Here is a 17,027-nt window from a genome sequence, read left to right on the forward strand (position 1 = left end):
TCTCAAAAAGAATTATTGTATATAGGATCAGTTATAATACAATATTCTCATTAGATAAATTTTTAAAAAATAGTAAAGCTTCATCTTTTTTGGACCTAGGAAACATAGATTTTGTTAGGGGAGCCTGAAGAAGGATTCAGAAAGTTCTGACTTCTAACGAATACACAACTAATATAAATTTTTTAGATGTTAGAAAATATAAATCGTCTGTACTTCCCTCTATTTGCTAACATTTTCTCCCAGTCATGTACTCTAAAAAATGGCATTCTGTGCTATAGGGTGATGTTTAATACTGTTTAGGATTGCTTTCACTTGACTATGTAGTGGGATGAACCAATAAAAACATTCATAAATAATTTGTGTCACTTACTAGACATGACTTTTAGTTCTGTTTGGTTATATTTTCTACCTAAACTCATTTAACAGGATAGCCTTCTAAATTAAATAAGTTTCATATTTCATTTAACTTATTTGATAAATCTGTTTTCTAAAACATTTGAGTTTTTCCCCCATTCGCTGGCATATGCATTTGTAAATTGTGATATCATTGTGACCATATTTAAATTTGACTTGGCAACATTAATGTCCTAAAACTCAAGCTAGAGTAGTATGGCAATACATTCTTTAACTTCAGGATGGCATAAATTAAACATTTTTTGAATTTGTGTAGTGAAGCTTGAAAGCAGGGAGGAAGAAAATCTCATTTTTCCCCTTTTTTGTGTTTGCCTATAGGAGCTGATTTGGGAATTTTTGTTTTGTGGGTTTTTTAAAAAATGTATTGATAATATTTTATAAAGTAAATAGAAGCATTATTGAGTGCCTTTGTTTGTAAATGAAAAAGTAATAAATGAATCCCTATATTTCCAAAAAAAACAACATTCATAATCACTGTCTTCTCCCTTAATTGTCCTCCCTTCCCACCTATTACTGCAGACATCTAAATGGGAGTAGCATGTTAATATCTCTCAAAATTTTGCTTTCCTTTATGATCTTGCTTCTGTTGCCATGGAAATAATTACAACATTGCAATTTTGGTAATACAACCAGAAGGCACTACAGTGGAATCAGATTGGTGAAAACAAAGCAGAATGAATCAACTCTCTCTGTCTCTCTTCCTTTCTCTCCCTGTCCTCTCTGAGTCTCCTAGGCTTTGGGACATTCTTTTCTGCCCTATATTTGTGTTTACTTAGATAGCTAATCATACACTTCAATTTTTCTTTAATGACTTTGTGTAAGAATCTTCAGAGCCTCTCGGGCCTAGAGATATAAATATGAGCAAATGTAACAAATTGTCACAATATTTACATTAATTTCTTGTCAGATAAAGAAATCAATTAAACACCTCCATAGTGCAACAGTTTCCAAATATTAATAGTTTCCTAACTAATAAATATAAGGTACTACAACATTTTTAGAAATCCACAGCAGCTCTTGGTCTTTCAGAGATTTTCCACGATACTTCTAAAAGTGCCATGAGTCACTTGAAGACAAGAGTCTCTCTAACCAAACAAAGGTTACTTTACGTCTCCAGGTGAGTTTTTAAGATAGAGACTGCTTGGCTTTCAAACAGGGTCAACCCAGAGCCAGAGTTCTATAATCCCCACAGTAGCAGATAGTAATTATATATTTGAACTTTTCAAAGAGCTTTATTGAATAAGTAACTTTAGGGAGGCTGGTGGGTAAAATAGTTAACTCCGTGTCTCCATTTTCCCAACAACAAATAAATCCTTGAGAATGATCACAATCTACATATTGCCTCATCTCTATCCAATTGAAAGAAGTATATCTTCAGAGTGATAAAAGAAAGGTTACTTTTTCATTGTTTATTTTATTTGCCAAAGTAGCACCACAAAATGATACAAAGTGTCTGGATTCATCTTATTTGAAATCTAACAAGATGCCTCCACCATCATCAAATAATTAGTAAATCTAGAGACCAGAGATGTAAAATTAAGTAAGCAAATTGCTTTAGGAAGCACTTTGAACTTCCCTCCCCTTCTAATGTCTTTCTAGATTTTTATTCCTCTTCATCCCCCAAAGAAAGTATTGACCTCTCCAGCTCTCTAAATAGTCAGGTTTTATGATTTTAACTGCTCATCTAAGTCACTAAATCCTCCCTAGGCATTTTCCTTGATTCTAGGCCTTTTTCTTATTCCATCAAATCTACCTTTCCTTTATTATAGACCCTCTGTTTTCTTATGAAATAACAAATTAATGAGTTGTCCTTTTACATTGTAAGCCAGATGTTGTCACTACACTACTTAAATGCTGCAGTGGCTTCCATTTCACTTAGAGAAATAGCCAAAGTCCTTAAAGGCTCTACACAATCTAGTCCTGAAGACCTGTTCAACCTCATCACTTACTGTGCCTCTCTCGGGCCTTGGCACACACCATCCCTTTGACCCCGACTGCTCTCCTCTCAGAAGCCCACATTGCCAATTCCCTCGCCTCCTCCATGTCTTACTTCTTCACTGGGACATTAACTCACCAATGAATTAAAAGCTGAATGTTCTCTCGACCAACCCTGTAGTCACCACATCACTTAATGGCTTATTTTTCTCCATAGCATTTATATCCATAGGACAATATTATGTATTTAATTTATGTTTATTATTTGTCTACTCCTTCCCCAAATAACACCAAGTAAATAAGCACCATTAAAGTAAAAATAACTTATTTTTTTTGGTTGCTTCTTTATCATTTCCTGCTATCTAAAGTAGTCACTAGAACACAATAGAAGTTCAATAGATGTCTACTGAATAAATAATGAATGGCCCCTAAACAAGGGGTAGACAAATAGATCTCTTTTCTATAGAATGACGTAAATGACCAAAAGAGGACACTCAGATTCCCCCCAAAAACATAAAAAAACCCCAGTCATTAGTGTTCAGAGTTGAGACTGGCAGAACACAATGAGATAGAGACAGATCTGTTGGAAGCCAAAGCCATCTGCCAGCTGAAAATATGAGGAAGCAGAAAATACAGAAACAGAGGAAGCCAGTTGGCAGAAAGATGTGGAACACATGTGCCCCAAGGAAGTATAGCTACCAAAATCAAGGGTGAACATGAGGGCAATGAAGGGCACAAGGAGGGTGGCCAGTTCCAAGGTTGCCACCTTTTAAGAAGTCACTCAAATTAGACTTGATCCTTACTACCAGAAAGGCATAGATAGTACCACCATAGTGGGGTGTGTTGGCTTCAGATACCATTGTACAGGTGTCTTTTGTAAAATAAGTTTATTCCCCCAACTGATGCATCTCTAGTGAAGAGCATTTCAGGTGGTGTGCTGAGCTGATGGGGAACAGAATGTTTTGATTCCCTGGTCTGTTAAACCCTCCAAGTCACAGATCTGAAACATTCTTTGTCTATCTTGTAGAGCCAGTTCAAGTTGAGATTTAAATTGCAATGTAATCTAAAAGGTGCTCCTTTAACTTTGTAAATGAAATTAGTAAGGGAAAGGACAATGGGGAACATGAGCCCTAATGGTGTAAAGGACTGCTTCTGAATAGGAATGGGCATTGGCCAGAGTTAGAGTAGATTAAATTGGGAAAGCAGAGACCCAAAATGACATGCTACCTGACGTGAGTAGCAGCTTCAACCTTTGGCCTGGGCATGCATCTTTAGTTCTCCACAGTTCACACATCTTACTACCTACCGTCTCCTCGATTGTGAAGTCATTTATCATTGTGTTTATGCTATCATTTTCCTTCAGGACAAGAATTTCTTGATATCCTTGTTATAAATAACAATAGACAAAAGAGAAAACTACGATGACTTCATGATTTTATTACAACTGCCCCAATGTTCTCATCGAGGTTACCTGCCACTGTAGAAATTTGTGTTTGCAACCCCTGTTCACCTTACCTGTTTCTCTATAGAGGTCGGAAGAAATTGTTACTCTCGGATGTTTAATGACTCATCTAAATTGACATTAACAAATTTTAGGAAATGTGTCAGGCTACATCTGGCTGGTTCTCACTGACCAAGTTGATATAGAGAGTGAAGAGATTTAAATTAATATTTTACCCAGCAAAAGATTTAGGACTGTGTTTTACCGTGTATAAAATCTATTCAGCCAACCTGCCTAGCACAGAACTCAAGTATTCCCTGTAGCTCTGCTGAATTGACTGGAAACATGATAATGCATCTAAATTCTGCAGGTATAGCCATGCCTAGCAACCAATTTGGTTTTTGATGGACAAAAAGCCCCAGGAAAGTAGATGCCTTTATACCTGAGAAAAAAAGAAATCCCGAGCAAGATAGACATGCCCTAATCAGTATGCTGTGGGTATGGCAGCATGCAAGTGAGTGATCTATTTCATTCTGAACTCTGGCTTTGTCAGTGACAGTACACGATTTACTAGAACAGATAAAATAAATGTATTTGACTCCTGTTTTGACGTTTCACAACACTGAACCATATTTCCTTATGCAGTTTTCTTATTCCATATTCTTAATTTTGACTTTATCTTATAAGACGCTGTTGTCAGAATGAGAATGAAAATAACAATGAATCAGGGTAGAATTGTTTGCAACGCTTTCCAACATTATGGGAAGAATAATTTCTGCATGGATATGTGGTATGTGTGGTTCAAAAAATTACAGCCCCCCCCCAAATGACTTCGAGACCTTGACTATGCAATCAGCAGTCAAATATTTCAATGCTCTGTTGCTCCCGTTCCTGTTGCAGGTACATGTGACAGCGCTGCAGCTATGAGTGGAATTTTAAAGGGGAAGTTTCAAGAAGTCAACGGCGCCTCACCCTGCTCTTCTGTGCAGGAATCAGATGATGAAGTTTTTAGCTGTGACAGTGCTGAGAGTGTTGATAGTGTCAATTCATACACTTCTAATGATTTTACCAGTGAGTATCTGAAGCCGAATTTCAGGTTGTGCTCTAAATTGTGTGGTAGGGCCCATTCTTGGGGGCTTTAGCTTTATCTACTGCCTTATATCTGCTCCCAAGTTCTTCATCATATCAAACACATTTGCAAAAACACGATATCATTTTGGTTAATTAAACCTCAGCAGTATACTTCTGTTCATCTTTATGAGTGAGCATATAGGACTCATTGTTAGAAATGAGTCCAACTGGAGGTAAGCAGATAGCAACTGAAAACGATTTAATATGTGTCTTCAGTTTTCTGAAATATTAATAGATCCATCTTTTGGAAATCTAATCAATAGAACCATTTTGATTTCTAATATTGGTCAATGCGTTGTAGAATATTTGCAGTGCTAAGTGCAACACATTTACTTCTTGGATGAGAAAATGATGTTTGTTTTAAAAAGAATGCTATTGTGAAATCAAGGCCTTGAAAGCCTCGAGATTTTATAGTTGTTTGGACACAGGTGAAACTCAGTCATAGCTACGTTCATGTGCTAGAGTAAGGGCAGCTTTCTTTATGTATATACTTCAACATCATTTAGCTTAGTATGATATGTTCTGACTTAAAACTCTACCTATTTTCAAATTGTATTCCTTGTAATGGATGCACATACGAAGGTTTTGAAATAGGTGGCCTTTTCCAACATCTCTGTGCCCATTCAACAGCAATCATTAAGGGAAAAAGGATCTCGAAACAATTTTTTAGAAAAGTTAACATGCAGAGCAAAACTAAACAAAGTCAATGAAAGCCCCATAAATTAACCTACCCCTCATGAGATGATGGATATAAACTTCCTTTTAAAGTTGTATTCCATAAATAAAGGTAAAAATTATCCAATACAAAAGATTATCATTCAAAAGAGGTTATTTTCACAGTAGTGTTTTTTCTAGGATTACTTTTCCGGGGCATTTATATTCAGGGATTTCAAACTCACTGAAACAGCCTTTTTAAAATTCAAACTAAGGTTCATACAATGTGGCTCTGTGACCCCTATAATTCTACTTTTAACCTTCTTCCCACTTCTCCAGGAATTCAAATTTTTTATTTGGTATTTATGGAATTTCCTTCACCATTGTTAGAATAGTTCAGAATAAAAATAAGTACAATTTTATAGTCATTTTTAGCCTTTGTATTATTAATCTTTTGACTGAAGTAGAACATTTTTTATGAACTTGTAGAAAGTAGAAAAAAGTAAGGAAGAGATAAAGGAACACTTGGGGGAAGGGAAAAGCTGTTTTGAGGATAAGATTCTCCAGGTCCGTGGAAAGACTATTGCTAGATAGCGGATTTGGGGAGGAATTTAAGTTTTGTTTGGGATTTGCCTATACCCTTTTCACACCTTCCTCCAAGTCACTGTCACCTTGTGGAGGGCACCAATTGTGCTTTTTACACTGTGCTGTCAACTGTGGTGTCTGAAAGAGTACTAATGATGCTTAGAATTCTTTACTGAGTAAAAGGATTAATTTCAGACAATTCTTAAAAGCTGGAGAGAATGAGTCCACTGGATGTTCTTGTCCTTACAAAAGCAAGAGTATATATTTAAATTCAAGACCCTCCAGAGCATTCTATTAATACCCTTCTCGTGTGCTTTGGAGAGCTCTCCTTTTTCAAGCCCTGGAGCACTGCAGGAGGTGCCCAATATTTCTCCATGTTTTTTTCCCTGTAGCCACTCCTGAAAAACATCATCAATCTAAAACCCTATTTCTTGAGGTACCACCTCATCTAGTAGTGCAGCACAGTGTTTTCCACACCCCTGTGATTTTTTTTTTTTAAATCTCTGGTGTGCTTACAAGCTCCTTGGTGTCTATGCCTCTCCTAAAGTTACAAATTGGCTCTCTCCTGGAAAAATCAATTGCAGGACTTCTCTATGCAAGACACTTATTGATTTCTATAGCTCGTGAGTTCACAAAGTACCTATAATGCTCATTTAAATGCCATCAGGTCTTACAATTGTGGCTTAAGATGCTTTCCAGATGAAAGTGATGTTCTGGTGGTTTAGGAAAGTTTGAAAAATTATAGGTCAGGCAGTTGTTCTGAGCACCTAAACAGTTCCCTGAAAGGATAAAAGTTCCAGTGGAGAGTGGTTTTATTTTCTCATAACTATTTTGATATGTGGGCATAACTATTCCATTTCACCATCATTACATTACTACAGTCTGTAGAGGAGAAAACACATATCCACTGTGGTCAGAGAAGTCTTAGGCTATTACAGAAGGCAGCTGCAAAGTTTGATTCGTTTTTTCCAGCAGTGCTGTTAATGTACTTTTCTTTGTGAATTTTCAAGGGCTCTGAGGGAAACATTTGCTGATACTCCTCTGCAAGGGAATGGTGATATGCATCATTGAACAACTTGTAATTGAGTGTGTGATCAGAACTATGATTTGGGCTAAACGGTGGGGGGAAGGGTAAAGAAGCATAGACGGCAACATGACCTTCAGGGGCATTTCTGTTGCTGTGGCCTCCTTTAGCCTCATCGTAAATACAAAACCGTATTAATTATTTTATACGGTTGGGTAAATTGAAGAAGAACACCCATGCTAGTCTCTTTAAGAGGATCTAATGCTCTGCTTATAACGGAGTAAGACAAAAACAACAGTAAAGAGTCAAACCTCATTTCAAATTCAAAGAATGTTAGAACTAGTAGGGCCTTTGAGAGCATCTAGGCTGACTCCCTTATTTTACAGATGTGGAGACTAAGGCCCAGGGAGAGTAACTTGACAAGAATCAAAATGTGAGCTGGTGGTAGAGGACTTTAATGAAGATCCCTAGAGTCTACCTTTCTACTAGACAGTGCAGCTCTCTGATGGTTCCCTTACATGCCTGACTACTAAGTAGAGGGACACAAACCATCCAGTGAAAGACGTGGCTGTATCTTTTATGCCAGCTTCTCTTAGAAATAGGATGAATCTATCTTTTGGTAAAGGTAATTGGCATTTCATCTCTTGTTGCTTGTGTGTGTGTGTGTGTGTGTGTGTGTGTGTGTGTGTTTTCCCCAGTTGGTTTCTGATGAAAATGCTAGCGTGCCCTGGCTGTAGGATAGTGTCAGTGATGAGTTTATGAACAAATTCAATGAGCTAAATGAAATAATGGGCAGAGAATTCAATTCGAGTGTGAAAAGAGCATTTCACTTCCCCTTTCTATAAGTAAGTGACAGGGCAGACAGTTGAGACTTTCCTTGTATGTCACTGACATTGATGGAAATATCTTACAGCAAACATGTTGTTTTACATTTACATGAAGGAAATTGGTTTGTCTTGGTGACATAATGCTACTTGTGATAAAGTGAAAATGTTACAATGAAAATAGGTGAAATGAAGTATGCAGTGTGAATCTTTAACAGCAGCTAACAAATCAAGGGTTATTTCATTTACTTAAAAAGTAAAACCTTAGTGTATTTCACTTTTTGCCAGAGGGGTGAATAAGCATCCTGGACTCCCTGAAAAGAAGATAATAATATCTTTCTATCCCTTGAACTCTAGGACCTCGCATTACTTGTTCAATAATTCAAGACTTCAGAAACCCACTTACCTTTCAATTGGACTCACTTAGTCGCAGCTTCTGACTGAATGGTGTAATTATATTCCATTTTGCTGGCTAGGTACAGAGCTGACTTTTATATTTGCTTGTTTGTTTTAATCCCTGAAAATCTTCATTTAAATTTGGCTTTAAACTTAAAAGCACAATTGGACCAAATTTCAAATAAAATTTTATGTATCAATAACAATGAATCTAGAAAAACAACAATTGCTGTGATTTTGACTCTCAATTAGCTATCATGAGAGATTAAATATAAAGGTAGTCCTGGTGATGTTAATAGTACTGTCTCTCTCATCATTTGAAGGATATGGCTTTATTAGCATGAGAATTGAAATAAATCATAGAAAATCTCCCAATTTCCCACATCAATTATTTACTTAGGATGCGCATAGGTGGAATTGATATTGTAGCTGTATTTCATAAAAAGCATAAGAATTAAAGTTGCTATTAAATATTAAAGATACCATCTTCACATTAGTGATCAAAACATTTTCATCTGACAGTGTAATTTACTTACAAATAAATCTTAGAGTGTTCACATTTTGTAAAGCTCTTGATAGAGAATCACATCCTTACTTTGGGGTCATCTAGGAGTGGTCACAGGCAATAAATAAATGATTTCCCAACTGCAAAATATCATGGCTTGAGAAATGGATCCAAACAAATTTAGATGATTAAAATTCTACTAACCATCTTCAAAGTAGCATCATCTCCTGGCTTTGGTTTGAATACCAGACATTGACTGGCTTTATACTTGTTTATGATGGTGATGATGAAATCAGTGCCTGCAGCAAATGTCCTTGTGTTTCTCAAAAGATTTTAAAATTCACTGTGCAGATCAGGCAGTCTGATGCTTTCTGACAGCTCCAGGGAAGTCTATTTGTGTGCAAGTGAATGCAAAAAAGAATTAAACCTGGTACTGCTTAAGAAAAAATAAAAAAAGAGCCAGTTGGTGCGATTTTTAAACAGGCTGCAATATTTAACCCTTTAACTCTGGGAAGAACACGTTTGTGCATTTGTATGTCAAAAATATTCCTTCCTTTTTCTTTTTGCCTGAGGAATTTAGAAATAAACTGGAAATGTTTTAGGGCCACAGAATCATTGTACCATATGTTTTACATGTTCAGCTACAGTGATCTGGCAGGAACTGGAATAGTTAAAAAAAAGCCTCAAATTTACTGAATTCTATTGAGTGTTGGACTAAGGTTGGAAGTATAATTTTTAAATGTAATGAAGAAAGAGCAATCAGAATAAGTTTAATAAAACCTAAATATTTACTTTTCAATCAAAGACCAAACACATAAAACCTTGGGAAAACTATTTAAGTTTCTGACAGAAAAGTATTTGCAGTGACTTGAACTTACAGTGGACCCTCAGTTTGTTACATTTGCTCTTATCTCAAATACAATAAAGGAACAATAATAAAGATTGATTTATATAATTTAAATTATAAGAATTTAAATAAAATTTTATGAGACTTGGTTTATATAACAACTAATTAAATCACTTTATAATCCTTAATGGATATCTGCAATGATCTTAATTAGCATTACCAAAAACCCCCCCAAACCCCCCCAAAACACCAGAACACCAAACTCAATTAAAAGCATTTTTGAAGTACTGTGAAAACTGGTGAAGATTGCCAGACAGTGCTAAAAACACTAGATATTTCTGTGTGGATCCCATTAGTTGTAGTGGAACTAGATATTTCTGTGTGGGTCTCATTATTTGTGACATGCAGAGACCTGAAATGCATGAAATGCTATGTATTTTTATGCAATGATTGGACAATAACATTAGTGGAAATATCATGAGATGAAAAATGCATATATTTTAGTTTGAATCATAGAAATAATGTTACTTTTAAATATTTGCCAATAAAAAACACTTATTTATATTTCATTTTGAAATTTGTGCTAATTCCTACAACTCCCAAGTTTTGGAAAATGTATAGACTGTAAATCTTAATGCCAGAGTTTGGAGTATTTCATTTTATAGATGAGGACTTTGGTTGGGAAGAAATAATGGCAATTAATTTTAAATATAGTTAATTTTTTTTTCAGCATATCCTGTCCAATTTCGTGATTCTCCTAAAGATGCTGTCCATTACCTTCTTGCTATGTCAGATCTGACTTTCTGCCATTTGCTGTTTCTATGACAACCATCATTTTGTCTTGGAGAGAGTAGTGCATTTTTCAGATACATACACATTTATATATACATATATCAAGAGCTCTTTACTTACCCAAAGAATTGATGACTAGGTTGACCATTATGGTGGCTATTAATCAGTGTTACAATGTTATAATGCTAAGATCATGGTTACATAAGACATAGATGTCATACATTTAGCCTAGATTTTTAAAAACAGGCATAAAGCTAGAGAGGCTGAAAATGAAAACCTAGGAAGTAAACTTGACTAAGTAATTGATGATCACTAATAAGAAAACTTATATATTTAAAAATGCCCCTCAATATGAGATAAAAAAATGTTTCAATGAAATATTAAAGAATGAAGGGAATCCAAAAAGGATAAACACAGCCTACACAAACATTGTTATTTTCAACAGAATAGCTCTTACTATTTTCGTATTCACTAGCTTTGTAGTGTGAACACAGAAATAATTTAAATTTATAATTGTAACTATTTTAAACTTCTTGATGGCAGGGCCTGTGTCCTGTATTTCCCCCATATAGCTTGATGGGAATAATCATAACAGTAAGTTTTACTGAGCATTTTATCATTTGCCAGGCATTGTGCTAGATGCTTTAAACAACATATTTTATTTAATTCATCTGGCTTTAGGTCTAAATGAGTTTACTGTTGATTGGCATATTCATAGCTTTTTACTATAGAAGATTTAACTGATCAAATAGTTTCTATCATCTTAAACATGACATGAGTCAACTGAAACAGGCTAATTGTACAGAAATCAATCAAGATTATTAAATACAATTATGGTCTCCTTCAACAGGTACAGACACACAGGAAAAAATGTTTTCATATTAGATGTTCATGAAGAGTCTAATTTATGTATACAATATTGCCAGCATGATGAACTTGGTCACTCCTCAAGCTCCGTATGTAGTTTCTTCAACCTTTAAATTTATTAGTAAATCAGAATTCAGTATTTCAAGATTAGAACATTGAAATATTTGAATCAATGTACTCATCATTTATTTATTTATTTCTTTAAAAAGCCTTAGGAATGATTTTTGCAGTATTTTTTCTTATGGTGAAAAATTATACAGTACATGTATACTATGACATCGGTTAAATAATCTCTGGCAAACCCACGCAATAGATTACCATGTAGCCAATAAAAACAGCTGAATAAGTGTTATTTTGTTGACATAAAAATATATTCACATTACCAAATTATATTTCATGCATTTTTATAAAATCTTATATATGAGGTATAAGTATAATAAGTTATAGAAGGTAAAAAAGAAACACATATTTTCTACAGATGGTAGAATTTTATGGATGGTAGAATTATGGGTGATTTTTGTTCTCTATATATATTTTTGCAATTTATTTTTCTATATTTTAGCCTAATAAGACTTCTTGTGTTTATTCATTATAATAGTTTTCTAGAATTTTCCAGTAATGTGATTACTGCTATCATGATATACTTGTAGATAAATTTTAGGATAAATCTCTAAAGGTGAAAATCATAGTTCAAAGGGTATAACTTGAATTGCCCTACAGAAAATCTTACCAATTATATCATATGCCCACTTCTAGAATTTGTGTGCCTATTTCCCCAACGTCTTGCCTAAACTGGCTAGGTATTTTCTCTCTCTCACTGTATGTCTCTGTTTCCCTAGTGAGTGTGCTCTTTCTCTATGTGTGTGTGTTTGTGTATATAAATACATGAAAATATATGCACACATGTATAGACACACCCATACACACTTTGGCCAATATGATAGGTGAAAATGTATTTAATTGGTGCTTTAACTTGAATTTCTCTGAACACTAGGAAGCTAATTTATATATTTATTTCATTTGTCTTTTAATTCTGTTTATGTTTGCCAGAGAAATATATTTATACAGTCAAATATAGTATGGGTTTAGCCTTTAGGAAATACTTAGGCAAACCTTCTCTGCTCTCAGGATCAATTGCATGCAAATAATTGCTTCTAGAACTTTCATAAATTTCTATATGTATTCAGACATTTAGTCCATTTGAAAATTATGTTGGCATATTGCATGAAATTTAAAGATAATTTTCAGTTTTCCTTAAATCATATATTGAGTAATTCAGTATTTCCCATTGACTTGTAATTCTATTCTTCTGCTAAATCCTTACATACAGTTTGATCAGTGTTTGTGGTTTTCTTTCTGTTTCATGATCTGGATGATTATTCCTAAACCAACACTAGTGTTATATCATGGCTCTATAATTAACTTTATTATCTCACACGGGCATTCCCATTTTTCCCTAACCCACTACTATAAACAGAAACACAGTACAATACCTTACTCTTTAAATACTCACGTTATTTTCATGTGATTATTATTTGAATTATAGAAGAATATTGTTAAGTTACCAAACAAACCGTTGCTGTGCCATTGGAATTACATTAAATTTATAGGTTATTTTGACCACATATTAGATATCTTTTCATATTTTACTATTATTTTATGCAGAGCAGAATTTTGCCTTTTTATTCTTGCAATACAGATTCCTTTCTGAGTCTATATGTTTTTAAGGATTTTTGTGCTCATTATGAATGGGATCTTCTAATTATATGTTCTAACAGATTATTTTTGGTACTAGGAAGTATATAGTACTTTTTAGTGGAAATGCTTCTAGCATTTCACATTTAATTTGGCCATAGGATATACTTTATGCTAAGTTAAGGAGATATCCTTCCACTAAGAATTTTTAGTTAATAATGAATATAAAGTTATATCAAATTTTTAATCAGTACAACTCAAGATAATCCCAATTTTTGACCTACTAGTATGAAAAATTGAAAAATGCTTTTCCTAATATAAAATTATTATTGCCTTTGACTTTATTTCATCATAAAGTAATTTCTTTAATCTCACATAAGTACCTAACTTAGTCTGGCAATGTAGGTGCATTAAGGGACCTTTAAAAAATGTTCGAGATTATTTTAAAATCCATTTTAAAATATATTTCAAAGGACATTTTAAATTCACACTCAAAATAATAATAAGATGGAAATGGTGCAAAAAAAGCACTATCAAAAAATCCTCATGAGTTTGATCCTTCATTTTAATTCTGAATGCTTTTAAATTATCATCTCATTTAATCCTCACAAAACAACATATGAGATGAGTGGGGGTGGTAGTCATGGTAGGGATTATTCTTTTGTTACAGATGAGGAAACCAAAAAGCAAAAAGGACAAGTAACTGGCCTAAGTTCACATGGCTTATAAGTGTTGGAGCTGGAATTTAGAACTGGTTCAAACTCCAGAACCCACACTGTTAACCACTACAGTATGGCATATGATATAAATTCTACAAGAGAATAAAAAATTGTTTTATTTCCATGCCATATAACAGATATGTTCTCAAAATCCTTAATTAGGCCAGGCATAGTAGCTTGTATTTGTAATTCTAGCAAGTTCTAGATCAGCCTGACCAAGAGTGAGACCTTGGCTCTACAAAAAATAAAAAATTAACTAGGCATGGTGGTGTGTGTCTGTAGTCCCAGCTACTCAGGAGGCTGACGCAGGAGGATCACTTGAGCCCAGGAGCTTGAGGGTGCAGTGAGCTATGATCATACCACTATAGTCTGGGCGACAGAGCAAGACCCTGTCTCAAAAAAAATAAATAAATAAAAAATAAAATCCTTAATTTAAAAAATCCTTTAAGCATTAAATACAAGAGGTTCTTTAGTTCTCATCTATAGAAATATTAATTAGACTAAAGTGAAAATACCACTGGAAGTGATAAAGATTGAGATTCTGATCAAGCTTAAAACCCTTTTATGCTGATTACCATTAAAATCGGTTTCATTAAATGCTTGAAATTCTCATATTCCTGCCTTTAGTACCTCCCATGACTGAAGAGATATAAATTCTTTACATATATCTAGAATCTATTAAAATTCTATTCATGAGAGAATTAATAGAGTACACCGAATGTGTTAAATACTACACTGAAGATGTATTACAGTATGTAAAGTGAAAAGCATGTGACTGTCCTAAGGAACTCACACTCCAGTTGAGAATTTCAGAGTAATAGACATGAAACCATGCTGAGAAATACAATTTCCAACTGGTACGTATAGATTGGATGAAAAATTAGCTCTGATATCCAGGAAACTTCGTATACTCTAGAGAGTATATGATTAAATGAGGACAGATTTTGAGCAGATTGGGGTTATAAGTTCATTCTCCACACAAAAATGTTTATTGACAGATCTGACTCTCAATTTTAGGTAGTCAAAACAAATAAGCAATAATTGCTAAGCAACTTTGGATTTTTAAGGATTTCTGACCTATAAAGGAAAAACCCATTGATTTCTCTCTGTTTTCCACTTAATTGGAACTGCATTAAATTTGCATTTCTCTAATCATATTTTACAACATCTTCACTCAGGATTTATTCAGTATTCACTCAATAAAGTAAAATCACTTTATCATAAAGTCACCTATTATGAAGTCTATTTACTAATAGACCTCTGTAATGAAATTCACTCATATGGTATCTAGAATGAGTCCCTTTCTCCTTTTTCTTCACTTTTTACTTAGCATTTGCATAAAGTGCTCCATGGTGTTACAAACAGACCAATTTGGGGTCAGACTAATTACACGATTATGTATAACCTTTCTGTCTGCCACACCATGCAATGTTTCTGAAGTGTAAAGAAAGTATTTAAACATTTATTAGATACTTACAAGATGTTGAGTACTTTCTACAGGGGAATTTTGAAATATTCCTTGTATCTTATTGTGGCAGAGAAGATAAAGACATATTCTTATGAGAAACTCCATGATTTGTTCCTCAGTTTTTAAGAGAATGAAAGTTGTCAGGGCAGCCCTAGCAACCAGCAAGACCTTATTTGGGTGTTCCTACCCTCCAGGACAATAACTGTGCAGTTTCTGTAAGGAAAATGTCCATGATAACAATGAAGGTAGATACCATAGCCTGCTTAATTAACTAAAAGTTGAGCTAACACATGCTGTAAAGATCTCCCTCTTTTATTTCTATCAGTGGATTTTGCTTATTCTTTTTTTAGGGTTGATTTCTATTTTCTGCAGCTGAGCATGAAAGTACACTGACTAACATAGAATGCAATTTAGCTGGGTTCCTAGGACCATCTGTAAGAATTTATGCATTTCCTGGGAATCTGATTAATTCTAGCAAAAATTCTCAGTTTTATTTGTGAGATTAAGGAACCCTGCAATCAATTTTATATTTAAAATTTGATTTTTATTTTAAAAAATTGTGAGCCCAATGTCCAAAAACCATTCTGTACTTTAAAATTGATTTCTCTTTTACACACACACACATTTTTATGTAAAGGCGTAAATATCATCACATTACAAAATTTGTTTAATGTTCTTTTCTCCTTTTTTTGGATTGGCTTTTGCCTGTTCTTCCCCTCTGTCCTTCATTCACATCTCTTGCCTCTGTGGGTAACTCTTGTTGGTTTATATCCTTTCATAATTTTTTATAATCATATAACAATAGATAAACATATTCATTTCTGTGAAAACTTTTTTTGCTCAAAAAATTGATCATATTATATACATTTTTCTGCATCTTAATTATCTCATTGGATAACACCTTATGGAAATTCCCCAAGTTATTTATCATAGCTCTATTTCATTCTCTTAATAACTACATAATATTCCAAAGTATGGTTATATAATAGTTAAAAGTCAATCTTTCCCCTATGGGTGTTCATTTATTTCAGGTTAGTTTTTATGCCACTATGAACAAAGCTGTAATACATGTTCTTTTAAAAATATCCCTATATATTTTTTATAGGATAGATTCTAAACAGTGAGAACACTGACTTAATAGATATTGACATATTGCTTTTTCAAAAGGGCAGCAAAACACATACTTCTACTAGTTTGGGATAAGATTACATTTTTTCCGATAAGTTCCAAGCAGCCAGTGTTGGTTTATTCATCAACAAGACAAAGCTGCTGACCTCATGATGTGTATGTTAGTAGTCATGATGGATAATAAACAGATAAATATAATTATAATGTCACAAATGTGCTGTGAAGAAAAATGAAGTAGGGTTAGGGAATAGGAATGGGGGTGACTATTTCAAATAAGATGATCATAAAAGGCCTCTCCAAAGAGACAATATTTTGGTAGAGGCTTGATGAAGTGAGGGAGTGGGTCATGTGATACCTGGGGTAGGAGGAGACTTCCAGAGAGAAAACAGTAAATGTAATATGTCAGATGTGTGGAGACAGGTGGGAGGTTATTGTCAGGTAGTGGAAGTGAGAGATGGGGATTTGGTCTAAGGTGGTAGCTGTGGAGATGGGGAGAAGCAATCAGATTCAGGATACATCCTGAAGACAGAGCTGACAGGGGATGCTGATTGTTTAGCTGTGGGGTGAGAGAGAAAGAGATGAGCATGAATGATTCCTGGGCT

At 34.3% G+C, this 17,027-nt stretch overlaps 1 protein-coding gene across 1 annotated transcript in view; it reads left to right on the forward strand.

Moving 5' to 3' along the window:
• The window catches only part of CSRNP3 (cysteine-serine-rich nuclear protein 3), a 281,496-nt gene that overhangs the window by 12,626 nt on the left and 251,843 nt on the right, over positions 1 to 17,027 (forward strand). The window contains exon 2 of the mRNA XM_012655833.1: positions 4,691 to 4,861. The gene's annotated coding sequence lies outside the window, so the exon portion shown is untranslated. The remainder of the gene's footprint in view (positions 1 to 4,690; positions 4,862 to 17,027) is intronic.

Source organism: Propithecus coquereli, unplaced genomic scaffold (assembly GCF_000956105.1).
Source record: "Propithecus coquereli isolate 6110/MARCELLA unplaced genomic scaffold, Pcoq_1.0 Scaffold49, whole genome shotgun sequence".
NCBI classification, from domain to species: Eukaryota; Metazoa; Chordata; class Mammalia; order Primates; family Indriidae; genus Propithecus; species Propithecus coquereli.